This window comes from Lichenostomus cassidix, chromosome 4 (assembly GCF_008360975.1).
Source record: "Lichenostomus cassidix isolate B80296 chromosome 4, HeHo_3.0, whole genome shotgun sequence".
NCBI lineage: Eukaryota > Metazoa > Chordata > Aves > Passeriformes > Meliphagidae > Lichenostomus > Lichenostomus cassidix.
In genome coordinates, this window is record NC_139484.1 from 17,338,517 (window position 1) to 17,350,718 (window position 12,202).

At 40.6% G+C, this 12,202-nt stretch overlaps 1 long non-coding RNA gene across 4 annotated transcripts in view; it reads right to left on the reverse strand.

The window, feature by feature from the left end:
• LOC146437955 (uncharacterized) overlaps nt 1-12,202 on the reverse strand; it is a 319,641-nt gene that overhangs the window by 39,252 nt on the left and 268,187 nt on the right. For 3 of the 4 annotated variants that reach the window (XR_014852002.1, XR_014852000.1, XR_014852001.1), the window contains exons 7-8: nt 9,269-9,451; nt 3,638-3,874 (exon numbers count right to left, since the gene is read on the reverse strand). This is a non-coding gene — a long non-coding RNA (uncharacterized LOC146437955). The remainder of the gene's footprint in view (nt 1-3,637; nt 3,875-9,268; nt 9,452-12,202) is intronic. The other variant, XR_014852003.1, reaches the window with a different exon arrangement.

The window sequence follows — 12,202 nt, forward strand, 5'->3', positions numbered from 1 at the left end:
GAGACATAACTGGGATGAGGAGACCAGACAGGGTTCTGATGGTAAGAATTTGATGTTTGCTCTATCACCAGGAGAGCAGCTGTGTGTGCATTGCCAATGTCCCTGGCAAGGCTGCTGTGGGCAGTTGTGAGCCCCCCAGCTAGGAATGGACAGGAAATCTGCTCTTGCAGCCTGGCCATGGGGAGATTAGCAGCTGCTGCACACCTTTGTGAAAAGTCATCAGCTTTTAATATTGAAATTAATCTTGCTGCTGGCCCAGCTTCGTGTTCAAAACCCCCCTCAGATACAGCACTACAAAAGATATGACAGCATTTGGGGAAGTAATTGAAAACACTGAGGTCTGGACACAGGTTTTGGGAAGCATATGGGCAATATCCTGCAAATAATTTCCATTTATAGCTGCTATTTCAGACCAGATCTTGTGTATGTAACTGCAGCTTCTATTATCTCCTTTTCTCTCCTACGTTCTCAAAACTTCCCATCTGTTTGGCTCTCAGATTAACTGGGCATTTTACCACAATGGGCAAGCTCCTCCAATCTATTATCTTGAAGGGAAATTTAGTAACTCGGATTTGCTGGCCTGCATGTTAACTCTTAGTTTTCTGCAGTTTACTACAATTCTCTACAAAACAACTTGCTTTATGGCACACACAGAGACTGCCATGAGATCTCAGGATGTGCAGGTGCCTGATACAGATGCCAAGGAGCAACTACCCAGGCATCTTCAGGGATAGCAATACAGATGGCTGTGAGCAGTCCAGGAGAGTTCTAGATAGCATTGAGGACGAATTCCTCATCCAGGTGATTGACAAACCAGCCAGAGGAGAAGCATTACTGGACCTGATGCTCATTAGTGGGATTAAGACTGTGATGTCATCTACCCAGATTTTTATAAGGCTTTTTATATGGTCCCACATGATACCCTTATGTTGAACTTCGAGAGCCATGGGTTTGAAGGCTTATTTTTTCATCTGGCCAATTCCTTATCAGTGGATAAGGAATTGGCCAGGTGAAAAAAACCGGAGAGTCGTGGTCAACAGCTTGATGTCCAGGTGGAGGCTGGTGACAAGAGGTGTCCCACAGTGCTCTGTCATTGCACAGGTGCTGTCTAACACCTTTATCAGTGACAGAGACAGTGAGATTGAGTGCAACCTCAGCAAATTTGCAGATGCCACAAAGCTGGGCGGTGCAGTTTACACAACAGAAGGAAGGGGTGCAGCCAGAGGGACTTGGACAATCTTGAGAAGGAAGAACCTAACGGAGTTCAACATGTGTGAGTGCAAAGTGCTGCACCAAAGTCAGAAGAATCCCAGACAGTACAGACTGGGGGAACTCATTGAGAGCAGCCCTGCAGAGAAGGACTTGGGGGTTTTGGTGGATGCAAACAGACACAAGCCAGCAGTGCACACATGTGGCCCAGAAGGCACCTGCATCCTGGGCTGCATCAAAAGAGACAACACCAGCAGGTCGAGAGAGGTGATTCTGCACCTCTGCTCCAGTATTTTAAGACACCACCTGGAATACTACATCCAGGTCTGGGGGTCCCCAGCACAAGAAAGACAGGAATATGCTGAAGCAAGCCCAGAGGAGGCCATGAAGAAAATCAGAGGGCTGGAACATCCTCTCCAGAATGAAGACAAGCTGAGAGAAATACCATTGTTCAGCTTGCAGAAGAGAAGGCTCTTGTGAGACTTTAAAGCAGTCTTTCAGCACCTGAGGAGGCCTTATAAATAAGAGGGAGACCAACTTTTTACATGGGCAGAGAGTGATAAGAAGATGGGAATGGTTTTGAATAAAAGAAGGAGATATTCAGCTTAGGTGTTAGAAAGAAATTCTTTACTTAGGGTGAAATAAGGCACAGGAACAGGTTGCCTAGGAAACCTGTGGATGTCCCATCCCTGGAAGTGTTCAAGGCCAGGTTGGATGAGGCTCTGAGCAACCTGCTCTGGGCAGTGGTATCCCTGCCCATGGCAGGGGGTTGGAACTAGATGATCTTAAACTCTCTCCCCACCAAACAATTCCATGATTACATGAGCCCTGGTACTGTATGGCAACTGCAGTCCAGAGTAAAATTGAAATGATCACATCGCTGGCTTCTTGATCACAACTATTTTTCAAGCTGAACTAAAGGCTCTCTCCAGCAGAGAAATTTCTTTCTTGCTTAGAGGCATGTTTACTAAAGTGTTTGCTGGACAAAACCAGGGATGTTGAATATTTTCTAAAGAATATAAGCAAAAACCCACAAGCAACAAAAGCTCTGTATTATCCATATTGGAAATTCCTATCAAGGACACAATCTAGCCCAGAACAGAAATACGATTAGTAGCAGATTCTTTTGTCTGAAGGCAGACAAACACTTGGTTGGAGAAAAGCCCAAGGGCTTGACTAAAGTGACTGAAATAAAATGAAAGAGTCTTGGGAGACTCTGTGAGTTTGGGCTAGACTCCATTTTGAGCTTCCTGCTCTGATTTTTGTCATGGTGCAAAATTTATGCTGCTCTCATACTTGTCGTCCTGGAAAAAAAAATTACTTTCATAACCAGAAGTACCTTCTGCTACATCTGCCTCCTCTGGTAGCACTCAGCTGCCCCAAGCCTATAAAATATATTGCTGCCTCTCTTTTTCAACCTATGCTCTGGGTTCCCCGACTAGGGAATGTCTCTTCTTCATGTGCACGGTGTCTGACAGAGTAAGACTTTGAGACGCTTTCAGTACGAGCTCTAGTAGTGCCTACAGCCTGAAATAGGCTGCAGCAGAGTCCCTTCCAGCCTGCACAGCGGCTGATTTGATTTTCTGTGCAACATAGCCTAGAGGAGCCACCTATGGCCTGGAGCTCTAGACAATAATTAAGTTGTTAGTGGGTTGCCCCAGCATTAGAGTAATTGATGATTAAAGAATGAACAGGACACTGCTGAGGCCTGGCACGCGATGAGGCTGATCAGTTGCTCTCCGCCAAAGCCACACCATTGAGCAATTTCGTTACACGCATCGTTCCAGGATGTTAACAGCTTCCCTGCTTCCTAATCAGCTGGGGCAATTTACACAGTTTCTGGCTGTGTTTTACATCAAAACTCATTTGATTCTCTGGTATGTTGCAATATTGCTGGAGACAACCACCCTTCAAATGTGCTTTCCACACACATCGTGCTCCTTCTTTACCAGTTTTAGATGAAAAGGGCAACACACAGCTGTGTGTGCTAATTAAGAAACTCCTTAAATGTTACACTCAGCTTTGTTTCCCAACAATTCTCTTATCTAAACCTAGAGATGATATAGTAAAAGACTGATAATGAGAACAGTATCACTGAGCATGGGTTTGAGATGGAAACCACGAGATTTTGTCTTGTCTAATGCAAGCAGATACACAGGGATCTGAGCACCAGCTTCACCCAGCACTGGCTGATGTTTTTACATACACAGAACAGAGCAGGAACTTGTGGCACTGCTGTGGGTAAACTTGAATTGCTACTTTATAGCTCAGTTCCACTTTATAGCTCAGCAGCTCGGAACTGATGTCAGATAACAATGACCTCAGATGAGAGGGGGAGCTCTCCTTCATTCTGAAATACTGCCTAATTGGGAGCAAAGTGCCTCATGACATATCCCAAGCAAATACATTTGTATCAATAAATGCTTACCCATAGGCAGATGGCTGGAATTGCACAGTGGGGTTCCTTCTTGTAATCTGCTGCCACTAAGAGCCGTTTGAGTCAGATCCAAAACCTCTTCAAGTCAATGGGAGTTTTTTCAATTAACTTCAATAGCAGTTGGATAAGATCCAGAGAATTAAGTGACCCTGGAGATGTATTCTGGGTGCTTGCTGACACTCTCCAGGGGGGAATTTCCAACTCCTTCGGGGTTTTTTTCAGGCAGTTCTGCAACAAGAGAAGTTTAGTTTAAATTTTCAGAAATTTATACTACAGGCATCTCTTATTCCTGTTGAAGTGAGAGGAAATTTTACCATTTATAGGAACTTATACTTATGACTGCCATTTACTCTATCCCAGGAATTTTACCAGCTCAGAAAACTGCTCAGATTGTCAAACAGATTCTTTCAATACCAAACAAGCAAGGCTAAAAATAAGTACTTAATCATTGCTCTTGAAATGCCCCCTAAAACTTCTGTAGTATGTGGAAACTTTCCACCACTGCATTTCTTGGGGGTTTGTAGCAACCCTACCTGTAAGATCTATTAAAAACAGCCTTTCCATTCCTCCCACTCTTGAACTATTTTAAGACATTCTGCAGTTATGATCAGACCAAGTCTCCATAAGTTTTGTGTTAACCTGGTCTACACTTCTTGGATGTGGAGTGTGGCTATTTCCTGGCTCGGTTTTACTTCTGACAGAACAGAAAGACTTACTAAGTACTGCTAAGAGCTATGTCATGGCCCACTGACAGTAATGCAGCTTTGACAAATTTATGTGCAAAAAATAAAAAAAATGGGCTGAGGGGGGAAAGCTTGGTCAAATGTGAGCAGAATTAAAATGTTTCCTCAAAGTGACAGCCCACAAAAAGAAAAGCCCATGCTGAAGCCCTGTCAAATGGGATATTCTGTCTCCCACTCCTACTGGAGACCAAGGGGATTGTATTCTTTTGAAAGGAGTCCTCAGGGGCTCAGGACTCTGAGGTGGAAGGCAGGCTGCACAGGTATGTTAAGGATGCAGTCAAAGGAAGGGGACTGTTTAGGGAATTGCTATCCCTCCTCTTACCTCATGCCCTCAATTGCTGCACCTCCTGAAGGGTTAAAGCTAAAGAGGTGTCTCTTCCATATACAGCTAAAAGAAGGTGATCCATACTGATAGAGAGGTGTATACACCAAGTCAGTGTTCTGTTTGTTTACCTAGTGTATCTGGTTCTGGTTTGACCTGAAAAATTGCAGACTCTGTCTTGGCATTGGTAAAATGAATATCTTTTAGCTCTTGCAAATCCCAAATATTCCTTTTTTTTAATAAGTAGAATACTCAGAATACTCAAATGGAGATATTTGGATTTTCAAAGAGACGAAATACCTTAAAAAATTCTCTTTCAAAAAGTAAGAATTTGAGGTGTTTTTTGTTGTTGTTGAACCTGAATGCATATACTGTCCACGTTTAATTTGTAAACTTCTGGAAAGCCTGCACAATCCTCTGGCTCTGGCTGCAAATGGCAGGTCATGCACACTTCTTCCTCAAGTCCACCTTTGTTCTGAGCCCTCTGCAGGGAGAAGCACTGCCTGGAAAATAGCCATGGGAGACTCTGTGGCTGCAGACCTGGTAACAAGATTCCTACAGACCTCTCCCAACTTGGAATTCTCTATCACTTCGAGCCCTTTCTGCTTATTCCAGGCTAAATTATTAGTAGAATGGCACAGAATGAGTTAATATTCTGTTTGGTGACATCATCAGTGACATCATAATCCTGGCACACAAATATCTCTGGACTGTAACATGCTCCACAGCATCTAAATCTGAACATTCCTAGATGTGTGATAATAGACAAAATGGCCCAACTTTGTAAGGAGTCAAACACTAAAAGGAGATTCTTCTGGAAGGCAATTTTGTCTTTCACTAGCTTGTCCAATCAATCTCATCCAATCTTCCAAACTGTGTCTGAGCTATTGAATATATTTCTGTGCTGTAAACACAGGACAAAGTCAGCGTAAAAAATCTACCCATCAAGTTAGCTAGTTTGAAATATTTTCTATATTTTGTGTTGACTGGAATGAGAAATAATTTATTTTTGGAATACCAGATCACAGAAATAAATTCCTAAAACAAAACTCCAGCAAAACACAATTGTTATTCAACTCATTTTAACAATTCGATAAATGCAAGGCAATGACTTCCGTTAGCTATTCTCCCAGCCAAGGTCTACTACATCATTAAATATTATTGAGTTGGGTCTGCCATTTTACTTGGAATTATGCGCCTGGCATTTTAGTCTATGGCCATAAATGCTGGAAATGTCAGTTATATAAGCATCCATCTTTTTCACTACTGTCTCCCATCAAACATTAATGGTAGGAGCTTTAATCCATTCTACACAGTCCCAGATATCTACATTTGCTAGGAAAGGAACTGTAACAGAGTGCACTGACAACTCACAGTAAGTAATTACTCTCAGAAATATCTCAGTAAACTCAATTTGCTCCCAGAGGTCTTTTAAATTATATCTCGTTAGAGTGCAATGTTTTTTCAAATGACAAGGTCACACAAAAAAGCAAAACTCTATTTTATCTTTATCAGAGCTTTACTCCCCCCACCATAAAACTGCTATAACACATAATTCCAACCAGATAGAGATATTGTGTTTTACTGTTGGAGCCCAGGAAAGCCATAAAGCAAGCAGAATTGTTGTTTACAGTCACAATAAATTTGGAATATCGTATAGCATTCTAGGTGAGGCAAACACATCTACTGATGGCAGCTGAGTGGGAAGAAGTAATTTTTTACTATTATTTTTTGAACTTTGCCGGTAAAATAAATTTATTATGGATTTACACTAAAAAACTTCTCATGAATCAGAAAAGATTCATCTTAAGCTATATTAATATAGCAGAACATACATTTTATCTCATCACCCTACTTATCTGCCTTGGTGACTTTACAGCAAGAGGTTATAGAAAAGCAACATGGATAATGCAGTTGACCAACACTTCTAATTTTATTACAAGTTTTGATAGTTAACATTCTTTCTTATAATCCCAGTTTATGAAGCCATGTAATTAGGAAAGTAAAAAAAAAATACACTGCAAAAGTAGCAACATGATCCCATTTTTTGTGGGTAGTAAAGTTGCATCTTGTATTAATAGAGATTTCAATTTAACCAAAGAGGAGGCAGAAGCAGCCAAGCAGACCCTTCATTAAATATATCCTTAATTTTGTTCCCATTTGAAACACCCTTAAGTGAATATGCACTTTTATTCTTAAATCCAAGTTATCTGGAACATTAAAAGAATTCAGCAAATTGAAACTGAGCAGCACTGGTATATCTTAGCAAGTAATTACTTCCAAAGAAATTCTCTGAGGAATTCAGAGGACAAGTTTCTGCCATCACAGAAAATGCACAGCCCAGTTTGAGAGCCACTACCCAGGGTATGGGATTCACCATCATTCTTCAAGCAGGGGTAAGCCCAAGTCTTTCCAGAAATGTACCTAAATGAACATATCTACTCATAGCAGAAGTCAGAAAAGCAGAAATAATTTTGGAAGAATAGATGTCCTCATAGTAGGGTTTTTTTAAAATCCTTTTTGTTCATGAGTATATTGTTCAGGAATCATTTGGGAGAGACTTGCAGGAAATTTAAGGGGCATAGCAGAAAGGCTGTCATAACAGTCAAGAAATATTCTAAGCAGCACTTCTGATTCTATAAACTTCACCGTCTTGCATTTGAATTATTTCCATTTTTTTTATACAACAATCACAGGCTGAGAATTGCAAAAGCGTACATCCAACAGACAACCATCTTATGATCTTTCCCTGAAAGTTTACCTTCTCCAAGCTCTGCCAATGAAAATAGAAGCCAGCTTCTGACAAGGGATCTTCTAATGTTGTTATATTTCCATGCGTTCCTTAGTCAAGAAAACATATAAGGCAAATACCTAAATTACTGCTTAAAATTACAGACCAAAAAGCTACAAATTTAGCTGGATACTGGAACAGAAGGGCTGGAAAACCTTGTTCAAATGAGTGAGAAAATTAAATTAATAAATTTAATTGAACCAATTTGTTGGAAAGTGAAACGCAAGCTTTCTAACCACACCACAACTCAACTGTGTGTCAGTAACATGAGCTCAGGCAAACAAAAGCACCCAACATTAGTCCTTCAGGCTCTCAGTGGGCTTTCTGAACTTGGGTTTTGCTGCTCAGTTTCTGACACAGTTTCTGGCATCTGCTGCTATTTGCTACAGGTAGTAAGATACAACCTTATCCTATCTCCTCAGTGGCAGTAGTGGCTGAAATTCAGAAGAGTCTGTGTATGCAGGGGAGGATGGAAGGACTCAGCAGCTGAGAACTAAAACTCTGTCTTAAATGAATGCTTTTGGAGATGTTAAGGGAATATAAGGGTGCCTACTGAGGTGCTACGGAGCTATCTACTGAGAAATCTTTTCAGAGGGGCTCTCTGGACATGTTACCCCAGTGAGAATTATGAATTATTGTCCTTATGTCTTAGGACAGGACAATGAGGGAGTCAGGAGCTGGGGTGAGAAAACAATTTCTTTCTGTCCTTCCATCTCCCACACAACAGTGTCTATGGATCACTTGGTGCAACAGTAAAAGTCATCCAAGAGAAAAAAATGAGACAGAATAGAAAATTACAAATTTCCAGCAGAGAATGTATAGATATAAGGTAATTTCCTGTATCCTTATACTATTTAGACTATAATTTGCATTATCAGCAAATACTGTTCAAATCTCATCTCTTTCCAGCTCTTCTGTGTAGAGCAGCATTTACAAAGTAAACACCTCCAAGGATTAATTTTAACAATGTCTGACCAAGCTACCCTGCTCAAAGCTTCTCAGTTGCTGAACTCTGGGCTGACAGCTCAGCAATGATTCAGATTGTTCAATAAAACCTCAAATAGGTCAAATCTGCCACTGATCTGCATCAGGTGACTTCATGAATTGAAGTTTACACCCCTGCAGATGTGGTCCACCTGACTTCATGAAGAGAACTGTGTCTTTTTATTCCAGACATAAATTTGGCCATTAGCAATAGAGGTGCTTTGATTCATATCAGCCAAGAGTTTGATCCCATAACTGCAAAGAGCTGAGCTAATTTATGTCACTGGAGAAAACTGGGACAAATGGCTATACCTGTAAAACCATAGTGTGATCTGCCTCTTTCTCTATTATCAAACATTTCAAAACCAACTGATAGCCTGCATTTTGTTTTTTTTCCTTTGGCCCAGTTCTTTAGAGAATGCCCACAAAATGCTGATATATTTTAAGAAAGCTAGAACTAACTGATAAAAAAGTTAAAAAAACATAATTGGAAGTCAGATTTATCTCTTTCTGTAGAAATATGCCTTGTGCTTGAATTTGTTCAAGTTTTTTGCTGAGTTTTGACTTTTAGCTCAGACCTTCATTTTGTCTTGCCCCAAACAAAATGAGACTGTTTCAAAACCGAAATGAAAACAACACAATGAAGTTCTACACAGTGACTTTGGCTTGAGGAAAACAAAGGCTTTCATAAACCCCAAAGTTTTCAGCAGAAAAGCACTAGGATGGAAAAATTTCAGCCAGCTCTGCCAAAGAGCCGCATCCTTTCTTTCTGACATTTTTACCTGGCTGGTAACGCTTCACTCCACAGTGAATCCCATTGATTTTCTCCGAGCAAAGCGATGTCTGTGCAGTCAGCACTGCCAGACAGTGATGCCTGAGCCATGCCACCCTGGGAGCACAGTCAAGTGATGCCAGGCTCTACACACTCACGAGGTAGGATTTCCTCTTGGTTTCTTCTCTGCTTTCTAAAATTGAAGGCGAAGGGTTAGTAGTTCACCACTGCCTTAACTTATCCAAGCAGAAAGAACATTTCTAGTGCTTCTGAGATGCTTCAGCTTACCAGACACATCATTCCTACCTCTGCAGGCTGTAATTTGAACTCAGAATAATGAGAATCATAATGAAAAAAGAGATACGTGTTTCCATTTGCTTTTTCTTTAAACTGAGTTTATAACCAGCAGATTAGCCAGAGGTCTTGGAGGATGTTTTCTGAGAATATCCAGAGGACATTCTCTGTCTCCTTAAAATTTTAAAGATTTCTAGGTCTTTGTAAACCCTTAAGTGTTCAAAATCAAGACTGAATATATATCCTAAGAACTCTGAGTTAGTTCAGCCCCAGGTAGTTAGACTTGGAGCAGGACTTAGTGGGTAAAAGTCAATGCATTCTGCTCAGTTTAGAAGACCATGCCAGTCCCTTCTGCTTTAACAAATCTATGCAAGGAACCACAGAATGTAATCAAGCTTTGGCTACCCTTCCTCATTCTCCTAGTTGTATATTTTATTGCAACCCTACAGAGATATAAAAATTAAAAAAGGCATAACAGCAAGCCTGAAATCAAAATGATTAGATGAAAAGCAAATGAAACAAACCAAACGACCAAAGCTGCTTTTTTTTTTTCTTTTTTGTTTCTTTTTTTACCTTTCCATCACTCCTGTTCTTTTTATTGTATGGATTCCAACTTAGATATTTTCAGAACCCCCGGAAAGCTGAAACCATCCTACTATACACAAAGCTCTGCCACAAAAATCTAGGCTTGGCTGTCACTATTACCCACTCTCAGACATCCCTGTAAAAATAAGTCTTTCAACAGAGCATTTTGTCCTCCTTTTACCATTCTCACTGTGAAAATTCCCTCTAGGTCTTCACCAGAGTGAAGAAGGATCAGGATTTTTGTGGGGTGTTGATGACAACCAAACACAGTGAGTATCTCATGATGCAGTTTTGACTGTGGCTTGTATTTCACAGGTGCATGGAGAAAGATCACAGCCAGCCTGTTACCCCTTTTCACTTCTCTGCATTAGTCAGACAAGTCACTATCTTCATGACCATGTGGTGGAGGAAATCTGCCACAGCCTGCAGCAGGGTTAGCTGCTGTGAAAATCAAACTGGTAGGGGGAAAAGCTGTAATGGGATTATTTTTCCCCTGATTTTCCACTAGCCAGCAGTGTGGAGTCAGAGCAGTTGTCAGGTGAGTGCCCACACAGCCACTTTCAAACAAATCACACAGACTCATTTACAAAACTCAGAGAAAAATCTATTGATTCCTACACAGCTTAATGCAGATTACACTCCCACTACTGTAGCTGGATGCTGGCCCATAAACCACTACAAATGAAGCTGAACTTGTGCCACTTTGTGTTGCTCTAGCTAAGAATGGGTTATCATGACTTTAATGACCAGTAGGACACAAAAAACACCATAAACTTTAAACAAAATTGTAAAGCCAGTGTTTACCCCTTTAAATAATCTGCATCTTGACTTGCTGTCTGGTCTATTTTCTCCTTGCCAGTTATATTGAGGGGTCATAAACAGAATGGAACGAGAATAGCCAGTAAATTAAAGTGCAGGCAACTGAAAAGGTCAAAGTAGTATGCTTTATTATTGTCTCTCTCTGAGTATATGGCATGTCAAAATTCATACACTGGTCTTTCAAGGAAATAGAAACAATGAGAAATCAATCAACATGCATTTGCTGTACTAAAAATTATGGGATTAAAACCAATTGTATCTCAAAATACCTGCAGATACCAAGAAAGAAACGCTGTTTTCTCTCTACTGCCTTAACAGATGGGAACTCAGAGAGGGACTAAACAATGAAAGCTTGAATCTATTTCAGCAATACTGCTGGAAAAAATGAGATTGCACCCTCAGCTGCAGGTGGCTCACTTTTTCCATGTATGTCCTGCAGTGTATCAGCATCAGTGTACCAAGGCACAGCTCCATAGCCCTGAGTGAGTCTGCTGTTGTTAATGGCTTTGTTGCATTCAGTTTCAACCACTGGAGGAAAATATTGGATCTCAAATGGGATCTCTTGTATTGGCTTTCCAGCCCGTGCATCTCAGGAGTACCTGGCATGGCCAGCACTGCTCTTTGAAAGCTGCATTATCCAGTTATGATAACACACACCACACAGGACACTTTGGAATCATTAACTAGGTGAAAAATGACTGCTCCCTCGTGGAGAACAGCCTGGCTGCTCTTAGTCCCTCCAAGTGCAGCTGCAGAAGGACATGCTCCTTTAATTATACAAGCAAACAATTAGAAACAGGGCTGGCCAGATTTCTATTTCCAAGAATCTGCTAATTTTGAACGTGACTGTGAGTATAAGTATAGAAAAAGAATTAGAGGGAGTTGACAGTTTTGAAACATGTTATTTGTGATCAAGTCCACCAAACACTAATGAGACAGAATGTCTTCCCTGCAGCAAAGGCTGATATATTTTTTGTCACATAATTATATGTTACTGTGGCAGAATATATTTTCCACAATGATTTTCTTTCCACCTATCTATCTACCTATCATGGGGGAGTGGACTAGCTATTTGCAAAAAAATCTGTCTTTAAACAATGATAAAAAATAAGTAGTGTCTGGTCTTACCATTTCTCTTATAAACCTGACTAAATATTCAAGCTCACTGATTCAGAATAAATACATTTTCTTCTAGTTTTTCCTAAAGGACAATATGGAAGTTGCTTTCACAGTTGCTGGATTCATC